This window comes from Panthera onca, chromosome A2, assembly GCF_046562875.1.
Source record: "Panthera onca isolate mPanOnc1 chromosome A2, mPanOnc1 haplotype 2, whole genome shotgun sequence".
Classification (NCBI taxonomy): domain Eukaryota; kingdom Metazoa; phylum Chordata; class Mammalia; order Carnivora; family Felidae; genus Panthera; species Panthera onca.
Window position 1 is genome coordinate 132,377,768 of NC_138340.1, and position 12,523 is coordinate 132,390,290.

Consider the following 12,523-nt stretch of genomic DNA (forward strand, 5'->3'; position numbering starts at 1 on the left):
CTTTATTAATCTATTTTAAAATAAGCTCATTATTTCCTAGTATAGTTTAAATTATATCTATGTCATTGATAAAAGTGGGGACAATTTCTTTAATCAGTTATATTTTTTATTCTAGTATCATATATTATGTACATAGATGTCGTTAAGGTCATACATTCTATCTCATTGTCATATTTGTAATAATATAAATCAAAATAACAATATAAGTATTTGTAGAGCATGATTGCAATCATAAATGAGAATGCATTATGTCAAAATGCAAAGAATAAGTTTTGAAAGTTTGTCTTTCTACAGAATTGAGGCTGCCTGAACAGACTTTACATTGATTTTATGAAAGAGCAAGTAGATGAGTCATCTAAATTTTGTAACTTTAGGAAATCAAGAGCTCTGTTAGTCACTATAGAATTTGAAAATGCTGTATGATTTAAATGTTAACCTTAAGTCTTAAATGTAAATCAACACATTTATTCACACCTTAGCTCTTCTCTTACAGTTTGTTTTTCCTAAAAATGATTAAAGGAAAAATTCTCTGAAATCCTGTTTTTTTCAAACAAGGTGTATGTAATTTATTTGTTAACTGTTAAATATCCGTCAGAATAGTTATGGTCTTAATTTCATCTGAATGGAAATCTCATATTTTAAGATAGAGATCTCTTTTATTTCCATGAGAGCTTTAAGAATTTAGGATTTGAGCATTTGCTGTGACATATGGTGCATTTTCTGTCCTATTTTGTATACCAGCCCATTAAGAAGAGAAAGTGAAGTAAGTAATCTAAAAATAACTCTGCTGTTGGCCTAATTTAACAAAAAAAAAAAAAAAAAAAAAAGTCTTCTGTGCATAAGTAAAGTTCTACATTTTGTCTCCCCTGGTGGAAAATCTCTGAAGCATTTTGCCACCTATTCACAGAACAACATCTTGTTTGGCATCATAATCACAGCCAGAAGGGCTCTCTTGACTTTTTTATAGTTATGTGTGCTATCCCTAGTCATAGTGCAAATCTTATGTGTCCAAAGAGACCCACCTTACCTGTTCAGCCACCCTCAAGTCACATGTACACACACCTTTTCCCAAAACACATTGATTTCACAAAAACTTACAGTCTAAAATTGAATTTGAACTGGTGTTTTTAAAAAAGTCAATGAGATTAAAAAGTACAGATAAAAATCACAAGATGTATAGTCATGTCTTTAAAAGTTAATTTTTTTCCTATTCAACTCATCTTCGTCTTATCATAGGACATCTGAAAAATAGTAACATCTTGCAAGATGAAACAAGTTTAATGAATTTCTTTCTCCTTTACCCTTTCTTTGGTGATTTTTGCTCTTTTGTTTATATTATTGTTCTTTAGCTTAACATTTTTATACTTCTCAGCATCTTCTTGTCTTGCTCTTTGGTGTACTTAGTGTAGAAACCAGAAGATAATGGTCCTCTTTCTAACTTTAAGATTCTAGACATTTTGGACCCTTGTATGATAATACATTCAATATTGACTAGAGACACAAAGTATCTCAATAACATGAGTATGGGACATCAACAGTGGAATGATGCATTTTCTCATGGTGGGGGAAGTAATTGGCACTAATGTTTTTAAAGGCTTTTGCACTTAAATTTAAAGGAATTTTTATTCCTTCCATGAGAGCTTTAAGAATTTAGGAGTGAGCATTTGCTGTGGCATATGGTGCATTTTAAATTTTAAAATACTTTTGAATCCTAGATAAGCATTCATTCACTGATATGTTGGACTAGTATGAGCTTAGAACACCCATAAAGGATATTTTAGCCCTTAAAAAGATAAGATATGGGGCAGATAGGAAGGAAACTTTGTTAAAGAATAACATGCTTCAAGTATTAGAAGGATTGGAAGAAGAGGTAATAGCCCCATTAGGAGCTGCTATCGTAGACTGTTAAGTTAATGGCCTGCAATGAATCACCCCTTCCAGTATCCACACCCTTCCATAGTAACTCTGGTGTGTGTGTGTGTGTGTGTGTGTGTGTGTGTGTGTGCGCGCGCGCACCTGTGACTGACCTTGACCAGTGGGACTTAAGCAAATGTGATGCAAGTAGAGAGTTGCTAAGTGCTTGCACATTGGAGCTTGCCTTCTTGGAATGCTGCTGTCACCATAGGAAGAAACCTGGTCCAGTCTCTGGGAAGATGAAAGACCACATGGGGAGATCTGGACAGTTCCAGGCCCAGCTGGCTCAAGTGAGTTCTGCCCCCAGTTGCCCTACCAGGTGAATGGAGCTATGGAGCTGCCTGAGCGAGCCCATACCCCATCAGTGTAATAGCCACACTGCTAACTCACAGAATTATGATAAATAATAAATTGTTTTTTAAGCCACTAAACTGGGGGTTGTTATGAAGCAGTTGTTAAAGGATTCAGGAGCTTCTCCAGATGCATGATGCAGTACAGAAAAGCTAACACAATGAGAGACAACTACTAAAACCGAAGACATAGAGACCTATGGTTAAGCTCCTGTTTTGCCTCTGAGATTCCTGGTAGTTAAAGTGGAATGTAGTTAGTTACAGAATATCCATTTTGAAAAAGAGGGAAGAATAGCATTCTTCAGAAAAGGGAATGTCATTTCGTGGACTAAATTCTAAGAGATTTCTCATGTCAGGCCTTACATGGGAGTAATGAGTAATAGAGAGGGCTGTATCCTTGCCAACATTCCAGCAACAGATTTTTCTGAAGGATCCTCTTATGTCTGTTTCTGTAAAACCCAAAGATATATTATTAAAGCACAACTCTGAGCTTGATTGTGTGAGGGACTAAGACGTACAGTACTCTTCCTTATTTCAGCGTTCCATAGTTACCTGTGAGACTTTATTTTCATTTCAGTTAAATCCTTTGAAACAACTACAAATTTATGTTTTTAATCCCTAACTTCTCCCTTGTGCTATAGATAAATGCCTCCAACAATGCACTGTGCATCTCTTGCTGAATATTCTTTCTTCTTTGATTTTTTTGGTTGGAATGTAAGGTAATGCTTTATTTCCAGGAGGTTAATTGTGTTCTTCCTAGCTCTGCATTGCCTTCTAGTTATTGATGTTCAGCTCCCAGAAAGAACCCAGTACTAATGGTTGGTGGTCTCGAGTCTGTTTGCCTGAAAATACTGCAGTCATAGAATTCTAAAATTTTGACTTGTATTAGAGTATAAGAGACTGAAAATAGTAACCAAATAGAAAGACAAATCATGGAAGAAGAACCGAAATAAAAGTGAATTGTGTTCTCTACTTTTAGCAATTGAAAATTTATAAATTTTGTGTGAAACAGAAGATAACATAACACTTGTTTTGTTTTGAATCACTGAATATTGTCACTTTACTTTTTAAATATTACCACATTCACTCTAATTTTCCCTGTCTCCAGGACCACTATCAGAGTCTAAGACACTTTCAACTCTTGCTTGAACTAATGCAGTAGTCTCTTAAAATATGTATTAACTATACATATTTCTGGTATGTTTTTTTTCCTATTTTATCATTTCCCCCCTTGCTGTATCAGTGCCTGTCAGAGTGCAGGCACGTGGTAGTTACTTAATACATATTTGTTGAACGAATGGATTGGTTCTTCACGGACACTTTTATACTTTGTTGGCAGGTGCTCTGGCATAGTAGCCAGAATGATGTTTAGAAAACACTTATTTTCATACCATCCCTTTGGTTATAATAGCTCCTCATTTCTCTTAGGGGAATGACCCAAATTCTGTTCATTGCGTGTTTTGGAGTTAAGAATTTTAAAATACACACAGTGGATAGTTTGAGAAGTTAACAAGTAGCACCATTGGAGCAAACCCAGATGCCATTTGCAGAGTGAGCCTTACGGCCTTGGGAGAGGGAATAGGTCTGTGGGTTGGCTTTGTCCCTGGGTGCATAAGTTCCTTGGAGAGCCACCCAGGACTGGACCAGTGAATCTACTGGGGAACCAGAGTGGCAGAAAAAGCAGTTACAAGGAGGAAAACTGACATGCTTTTTGGCTTATGATGACTTTCTTTACTTTTAGCCCTTTTCTGGACTTGCTTTTTGCTGGCCATAATAAATACAGGTTACATAAAATAAATGACCAAGGGAAAAGAAATTTAGGATGATTCTAATATTATTAAAATCAGAATTTGAATTAAAAAATTGAAAACATTTAAGACATTCAAATTGAAGCTCTAAAGAAATTGAATGTGATAGCCATAAACGAGAATGGTAGGGCAAGAAAAGATGAGACTACAATGCCAGAAAATAAAGGTAAGAGTGAAAAGTTACAAGAATAAGTGTGTGATGCTTAAACAATTGAAGCTAAAAAGGGAGACAAGAGAATAGAGTATAAAATAAGCAAAAATAATAGTAAAGCATATGAGATTAAAATTTTAAAATGTATAAGCTAATTATGATTAAGTATTCATTTGGAAGAAGAGTGAGTGGAGGTGATGTGAGGAAGTTTGAGGAGGGGTTGTCTTTACAGCTTCTCCAAAAGCTTTAGGCCTTTTGCCTTTGATTCCTCAAGGGCTCTCAGCCTTTCACACTCTACATATTCTGAGTGTCAAGTCTCCATCTAAGATGATCTTCTGGAGAATACCTGGAAGTTGGGACTTCCACCCCCCCTTTCAGTTGTTTTTATTACATGCACTTGGAGAAGATCACAGCAGCCACAGCAAGGGCCTGCATCCAAATAACGCTTCCCTAAACCAGGCAGGTGAAAATAATTTTATAGTCTCCAGGGAAAATTTTAACTTTGGTTTTACACATATAGATTGTACTTTGGGGCATTTCCCCTATATTACCTTGTTGATTATCCTAGAATTATAATAATGCTGTATGAATGTTTACACCATGAGACTTTTATTATTCCCACTGAGAGGGATCTAAATCATCTTTCACTTCTATTTTGAAGTTTGGGAATCTGAGGCCCTGATAATTTAAGATATTTTAGCCTGATATTTATTAGTCAAGCTGAGATTAAAACCAGAACCTTTTGATTATCAGTGTAGTTCTTTTCTTACCATAGCCTGTTACCATATTTCCACTTACTATTTCTTAACTTCACCGTGGTTGAATGTTTTGTAACATTTATGAATGAGAATGGCAAAAAAGAATGTGAAGTCTTAATAGAAACTGTGCTCTCATTCCAGATTATGAATGAATTAATAGAGAATTTATGCCACTCATACTGTCCTTATGCATAATTTCTTATTCTCTGTGAAATTTGTCATCATTAAAGCATGATTTTCAAAATGGGAAAAATTAATGGTTTTCAGAATGACTGAAGATAGAAAAAGTATGTGATAAAGCTAAGAATAGACAGGTATAGTAAATGACTGGTTATATATCAACCTAGAATTCCTTTGACTACTCCTTTCTTTACCCAGTCAGAATCAAGCTTTGAAAAGATCTTGACAAGCGCAGAAGTTAACATATTATTTCACTGCACCGTAAGTATGGTTATCGAGGTTTGCATGGGATGGTTGAGGAAGACAGAGAAGGTCCAGCTGCCTCAGAATGGGGGAATGGGGAGGGGAGAGGTTTCCCAGAGGAGAATTCTGGATTGTTATGGGCAGTTTGACTCAGGTACAAAGGTTAGAGATGAAGGTTGTTTTGCTCTTTAGAGTAGATATTCTCAAAGTAGTTGGCCACCTTCTGATGAACAAGGAGAGTCTGTTTTAGAAACAAATTGATCCTTGAATACAAGTTCGTGTTTTCGTTCTCACAAGTGAAAAAAAAAACAAACCATGCTTAGGTTTCTACTTCTGTGAACAATTAAGAGCTACTTACTTGACACCCTAACTTATTAAGGCTTACTAAAAGATAGCATTCATTAACAAACTCCAGCTAATTATGGGAGTCTACTAAGGATTCTAAATATTCTATTAGAAGTCAGAATGCTACAAAATACTTGGTAAGTTGTAGCTCCAACTGGTCATGCTCTAAGAACAGGTGTCCGAAATTACCAACATTTTCTTACAAAATGTTTTGTTATCAGTGTATAGGCAAGACATCTTAAATTGGTCATAACTTTAAAATGCTGCTGCTTGGGGCACTAGGGTGGCTCCCTTGGTTAAGTGTCTTACTTCGGCTCAGGTCATGATCTCATGGTTTGTGGGTTTGAGCCCCGCATCAGGCTCTGTACTGATAGCTCAGAACCTGGAGCCTGCTTAATACTCTCTCTCTCTCTCAAAAATAAATAAACACTAAGAAAAAACACGGAATTACTTAAAAAGTAAATGCTGCTGTTTTACATGTGAATTATAAAGGATTTAGATTCATCATAATTTTTTTTTCAGGATCGTACCCTTTGCTTAATACATTTTGTAATTCGTATTTGTGTCAGTAGTATTTTTGACTCCTGCATGTAAGAATGAAGCCTCAATCAGCATCATTTTCATCAGACCTTCTCAAATATTGGCATGAATAAGAATCACCCAGAGTTCTTATTACAAAACGGTGTCCTGGGCCCACCCCTAGAAATTCTAATTCAGTAGGTGTGTGTGGGGCCTGATAAATTAACTTTTCTAACAAGCTCCCAGGTGATGCTGATGCTGCTGATCTTCCAACCACACTTTGAAAAGAATGGATCTGAACAGATTCTTGCTAAAGCAGACATGTAGGAAACCCGTGCATATATTCCTGTATAATGGCATCTCCTGTCATTTAGTCTTTTTCAACGGGGAGGTAAGCAAACATGAGTGGGGATGAATAGGTGGTGGGCAGCAGAGTCTCAGAGCAAATTTTGGCCACTTTCGTAACTTGCTTTAAAAGAAAAATTGAGAGCCTCTGGTTTTGAACTAGTTCAAATTGATCAATGAGATTCAAACCTCACATACCAGAAGAACGGAGGGGATAGATGTGGCTTGATTTGCCTGATTATCTAGGATTTTGTATATTGTACTCAATAATTTGCACTTATCCCAAGGGTGGTAATAAACCATTGAAGCACTGGAACTGGGGGGACGACATGATCAAAGTTATGAAAACAAGAATATAGTAAGAAGAGAAGTGGAAACCATAGTTTTAAAGCTGTGACATTCATATAGGTGAAATAAAAATAAAGGACCTGACCTCAATGAGTAGTGGTGAGGATGATAAACAGATTGGAGAGATAGATATTAAGGAGGTGACAATAATGATTATAATAGCAGCTAAAATTTATTATGCACTCACTGTGGTTATGGCTGATCACTCTTCAAAGCACTTTACATATATGAATTAATTTAGTGCTTACAGCAGCCTTATGATGAAAATGTGGACATACTTTGTGCAGTTTTTTGCACTTTGCATACACTGCTCTTTTTTTTAAAACAATAGCTTTGTGGCAACCCTGTGTCGAACAAGTCTATCGGTGCCACTTTTCTAATAGCATCTGCTCACTTTGTGTCTCTGTGTCACATTTTTGTGATATTTGCGATGTTACAAACGTTTTTATTATTATTTGTTGCGGTGATCTGATCTGTGATCAGTCATCTTGAATGTTACTGTTGTAATTGTTTTGGGGATGCCACAAACTATACCAGCCATGACATTCTCTTAAGCCAAAGCCTAAGCCAGAACACATCCCTAACTGCAGTTCTGTGAAGACTGAGAGAGGTGAGGAAGCTGCAGAAGAAAAGTTGGAAGCTGGCAGAGGTTGGCTTGTGAGGTTTAAGGAACGAAGCTGTCTCTATCACATAAGAGTACTAGGTGAAGCAGCAGGTGCTGATGTAGAAGAACTTGTTTGTAAACAAGTTCTCCAGGGGATCTAACTAAAGTCATTAATGGGGGTGGCTGTACTAAAAAACAGAGTTTCATTATACTGGAAGAAGATGCCATCTAGGACTTTCGTAGTTATAGAGGAGAAGTCAATTCCTGGCTTCAAAGTTTCAAAGGACAGGCTGAATCTCTTGATAGGGGCTAATGCAGCTGGTGACTTTAAGTTGAAGCCCATGTGTATTTACCACTCTGAAAATCCTAGGGCTCTCACAATTATGCTAAATCTACTCTGCCTGTGCTCTGTAAATGGCAGAACAAAGGCTAGATGAGAGCACATCTGTTTACAACATGGTTTAATGAATATTTAAGCCCACTGTTGAGACCCACTGCTTAGAAACAAGGATACTTTTCAAATTATTATTGCTCACTGACAATGCATCTGGTCACCCAAGAGCTCTGATGGAGATGTACTATGTGATTAATGTTTCCATGCCTACTAATGCAACATCCATTGTCTTTCCTTTGGATCAAGGAATGATTTCTACTTTCAAGTCTTGTTCTTTAATAAATATATTTCATAAGGCTGTAACTGTCAGACATAGCGATTCCTTTGATGGATCTGGGCAAAGTAAATTGAAAACCTTTTGGAAAGGATTCACCATTCTAGATGCCTTTAAGAACATTCATGATTCATGGGAAGAGGTCAAAATATCAACATTAGGAGTTTGGAAGAGGTTGATTCCAACACTCATGAATGACTTTGAGGGGTTCAAGACAAGGAATGAAGTAACTACAGATGTGGGGGAAACGGCAAGGGAACTAGAATGAGAAGTGGAGCCAGAAGATGTGACTGAATTGCTGCAATCTTGTGATAACACTTTAATGGATGAGGAGTTGCTTCTCATAGATGAGCAAAGAAAGTGGTTTCTCGGAAGGGATCTGCTCTTGGGGAAGATGCAGTGAAGATTGTTGAAATGACAAGAGATTTAGAATGTTACACAAACATAGTTGTTAAAGCAGTGGCAGGGTTCAAGAGGATTGACCCCATTTTTTGAAAGAAGTTCTGTGGGTAAAAGGGTATCAAATAGCATCAAACCCTACAGAGAAACTGTTCATGAAAGAGTCAGTCTATGTGGCAAAGCTAACTGTTGTCCTATTTTAAAAACTTGCCACGACCACCCCAACCTTGAGCAACCACCATCCTGATCAAGCAGCCATCAACATCAGGGCAAGACCCCACCCCCCCCACCAGCAAAAAGGTTATGAGTCACTGGAAGTGCAAATGATGGTTAGCATTTTGTTAATGATAAGGCATTGTTAAGCTATGTACATTGTTTTTCTTAGACACAATGCCATTGCACATTTAGTAGACTATAGCATACTGTAAATATAACTTTTATATGCACTGGGAAAACAAGCAATTTATTTGACTTACTTTATTGTGATGATTCACTTTATTGCAGTGGTCTGGAACCAAATCCACAGTAGCTCTGAGGTATGCCTGTATTATTTTGATTTCAGTTTTGTTTCATAGATGAGGAAGCTAAGTAACAGAGAGGCTAAGTTACTTGTCCAAGACCACATAGCTGGCAAGGGCCGAGCAAGAATTTAGACCCTAGCAGTTTGGCTTAGAGCCCAATTCTTAAACCCATGGTCCATTTCATGGAATGTGACGGTCAGTTGGCTGATAGATACGAGGGAGAAGGAGGAATGTAGGATTCTGGCAGATTTGTAGCCATTTCTGGTCTAGGCACTGGAATAGGAAAATTAGGAGGTGAAGCGTGTTTGGAGTGTGATGAAATAAAAATGTGAAGGGGGAGACTGACTCAGTTTTGGACGTTTGAAATTTGAGGAGTTTGTAGGAAATCCAAGTGAAAATATCTAGTAGGCAGTGAGTATATAGATCCTGACTATAAAAATCTAAATGTAAAATCAAAAAACATGGTGGCTAGGTTAGTGTGTAGAGAGTGTTGTGAAATGGTTAAATCATATCTGTAGTACCATATTCAGTTGTCAGTGTTACATTTTAACTGAAACTAAAATATATCTAGGGAAAACCATAGTTTGAAAGAATTGAGAAACAAGGTCGTAAGAAAGGCAAGGGGGTGCCTGGGTGACTCAGTCCATTAAGCGTCCAGCTTTGGCTCAGGTCATGCTCTTGCGGTCTGTGAGTTCAAGCCCCACGTGGGGCTCTGTGCTGACAACTCAGAGCCCAGAACCTCCTTCAGATTCTTGTGTCTCCCTCTCTCTCTGCCCCTCCCCTGCTCACGCTGTGTCTGTCTCTCAAAAAATAAACATTAAAAAAATTTAAAAAAAAGATTGGGCAAGGAACTGCTGGCTTATTTAGTGCAGAATTCAGGAAACAGGGAGGTTTGTTGGTGCACAATGTTTTAAAGAATAGTTACATAGAATAGGAATTTATTTTATGTAGCCTCAGTAGTCAGAATAGGACCAAACAGATACAAGTTGTTGAAATGTAGATGTCCAAAATGGGAAAGGATTGTCCAATGGGTTAGTGCCTACCAGATATTGAAATACCAATTGGAGTGTCATGTAAAAGGGGTATTGTACAGCTAATTCTTACTTAGCATGGATTACTGAGTCCATCAGACTTGACAGCAACGTAATGAAATAATTTAGGTTGTTTTTTAATTTGATTATAAATTATCAACTTTTGTTATTTAGAGGTCTTTTCTGAGTTTTTCTTCATAAAATTTGAATTTGAAGTAAGCCATTTTCCTAGGCATCAAATACGTAAGTCATTATCATGTAACATGAGAGTTGCTGGAAATTTGTAAAGGATTTTCCATAAATACTAGTCCACCTCTCATGATAGTTTTAGTTGTTTTAGCAGAATTCAGTTATTTAGTTGCAGAAATTATTTACCATATCAGTGATTGCAAATAAGGTGGCAGAGTTTTTAATTGCACTTAGAGAAAAATGTCAAAATAAAGTGTAGTTTCTCATTACTGGATTTATAATCTTCGTATCTACTTTTTTTCTTGGCCACTGGGAGTTTTGTTACCAGCAATGAAATACAACCCTCATGCTGTACTGTGTAGGATAGATACTGTAAATTTCTGGTCTTGCGTTTCCATTGATCTGGATTGCCATATGGGAATCCTATTCAGCTGATCTTTATTTCCTGAGTCAGAAATTCTGTTTTACCATCTTTGGGGCTTTCAGCAGCTATTCTCAGTGGGCTGTCAGGTATTGCACATGAAAGAGAAGGTTCAAAGGCATAGAAAGAAGGTTCAGGGCTGAAATGTTTACACTGCATTTTAAAAATTTTTACAAACATTTTCTAAGCTGATGGATCAGCATGAAAGCTTAGCAGATCTAAGACTTTTTATATGGTATAGTATAGGTACCATTTGAATACACATAATTTTTAAGGAGTCGTATGGTAGTCATCAGTTGTAGATTTGTTACAGAAATAACTCATTCGTTCATGATTTTTCCTGTAAGCATAACTAACAACATTGTGATTAATGTTGTAAGTTTCTTGATTTTTTTTCTACAAGTTTTTTTTATGTCTTATTATTCTGCTTTATTTTGCATCTGACAATTAGCATTGAACTGAGGGAAACTACAGTTTACAGTAGAGTAAGAAATTAACAACTTACCTATATTTTTTATAATAAAAAGATTTTCTGAGGCTTTGCCACTTTTTGTGTTATCAACTACATATGTTACATAGTAACCAAAATAATGATTTTTTTTAAAAAGGTGATAGAAGTATAAATATGGAAAAGCCAACTCTAAGTTTATCCCTTACTTAATAAAATGTATCGATAAGATCCCTTATCATAATAGACTGATTTATAGCATAGTGTTTTTAATGTGTCAGTAGCTTGTTTGAACATAATCTGATTCTCTGTGAGTAGTTACGTATCACACATTTGTTCATTAGTAGTTACGTATCACACATTTGTGTTAGATAGACAACTTTGCTACTTCTCTCGGCTTCGTGTATAAACAAAACATTCAGTATGGAGTATAAAAGTTTGGTGAAGGTCTTGTGTTTATCATTAAGTACAGAAATGTTTGTAGAATGTTTTTAAAAACACTGTAAACTATTTGAGTTTTCTACTATACAGAGCATTTTCTTATTAAATAGATTTTTGACATTACGTTAAGCTATAACAGAATGCCTGCTTCTGGGAAATTTATATACATTGAAAAGCTTTTTAAGAAGATGAAATTGGTCTTCTGTTTGGAATTACAGGAGAATTTACAGAGTGAGCATACATGCTTAGCAACTGATGTATCAATTTTTTTTATTTGATTTTACTTTTATGGGCTTCTCTTCCATTTTTATCCAACCTGTGTGTGTGTGTGTGTGTGTGTGTGTGTGTGTGTTTGTAAAATTTGTGTAATGTACACATATCTTCTAACCATAGCCAGAGTAGGTATTTTTTTAAATTTCCCAGTTTTGTTGAGAAATAATTAATAGACATTGCAAGTTTAGGCACACAGCATGATTGTTTGATACATATAATATGAAATGATTACTACCATAGGTTCAGTTAACATCTGTCTTCTTGGATAAATACGATGAAAAGGAAAGAAAGGAAAAAGGAAAATGCCTTATCCTTGTGATGAGTTAATTTTTGTGAGTGGTCTAAGGTACAGGTCCAGTTTCATTTTTTTATATGTGAACATTCAACTATTCCAGCACCATTTAATGAAAAGACTGTCTTTCTATTGAGTATTTTAGCTCCTTTGTGAAATATTATTTGACTGTGTATGCTTGGGTTTATTTCTGGGCTCTTCATTCTGTCCCACTGGTCTATGTGTCTGTTTTTATGCTAGTATCATATTGTTTTGATGATTATTGCTTTGGTATA

The 12,523-nt window shown here is 36.2% G+C and overlaps 1 protein-coding gene across 7 annotated transcripts in view; it reads left to right on the forward strand.

The window, feature by feature from the left end:
* FOXP2 (forkhead box P2) overlaps window positions 1-12,523 on the forward strand; it is a 566,859-nt gene that overhangs the window by 23,578 nt on the left and 530,758 nt on the right. The window contains exons 2-3 of one of the 7 annotated variants that reach the window (XM_060632923.3): window positions 2,126-2,204; window positions 5,360-5,422. The exons of the other annotated variants lie outside the window; for them this stretch is intronic. The gene's annotated coding sequence lies outside the window, so the exon portion shown is untranslated. The remainder of the gene's footprint in view (window positions 1-2,125; window positions 2,205-5,359; window positions 5,423-12,523) is intronic. 7 annotated transcript variants of the gene reach the window in all.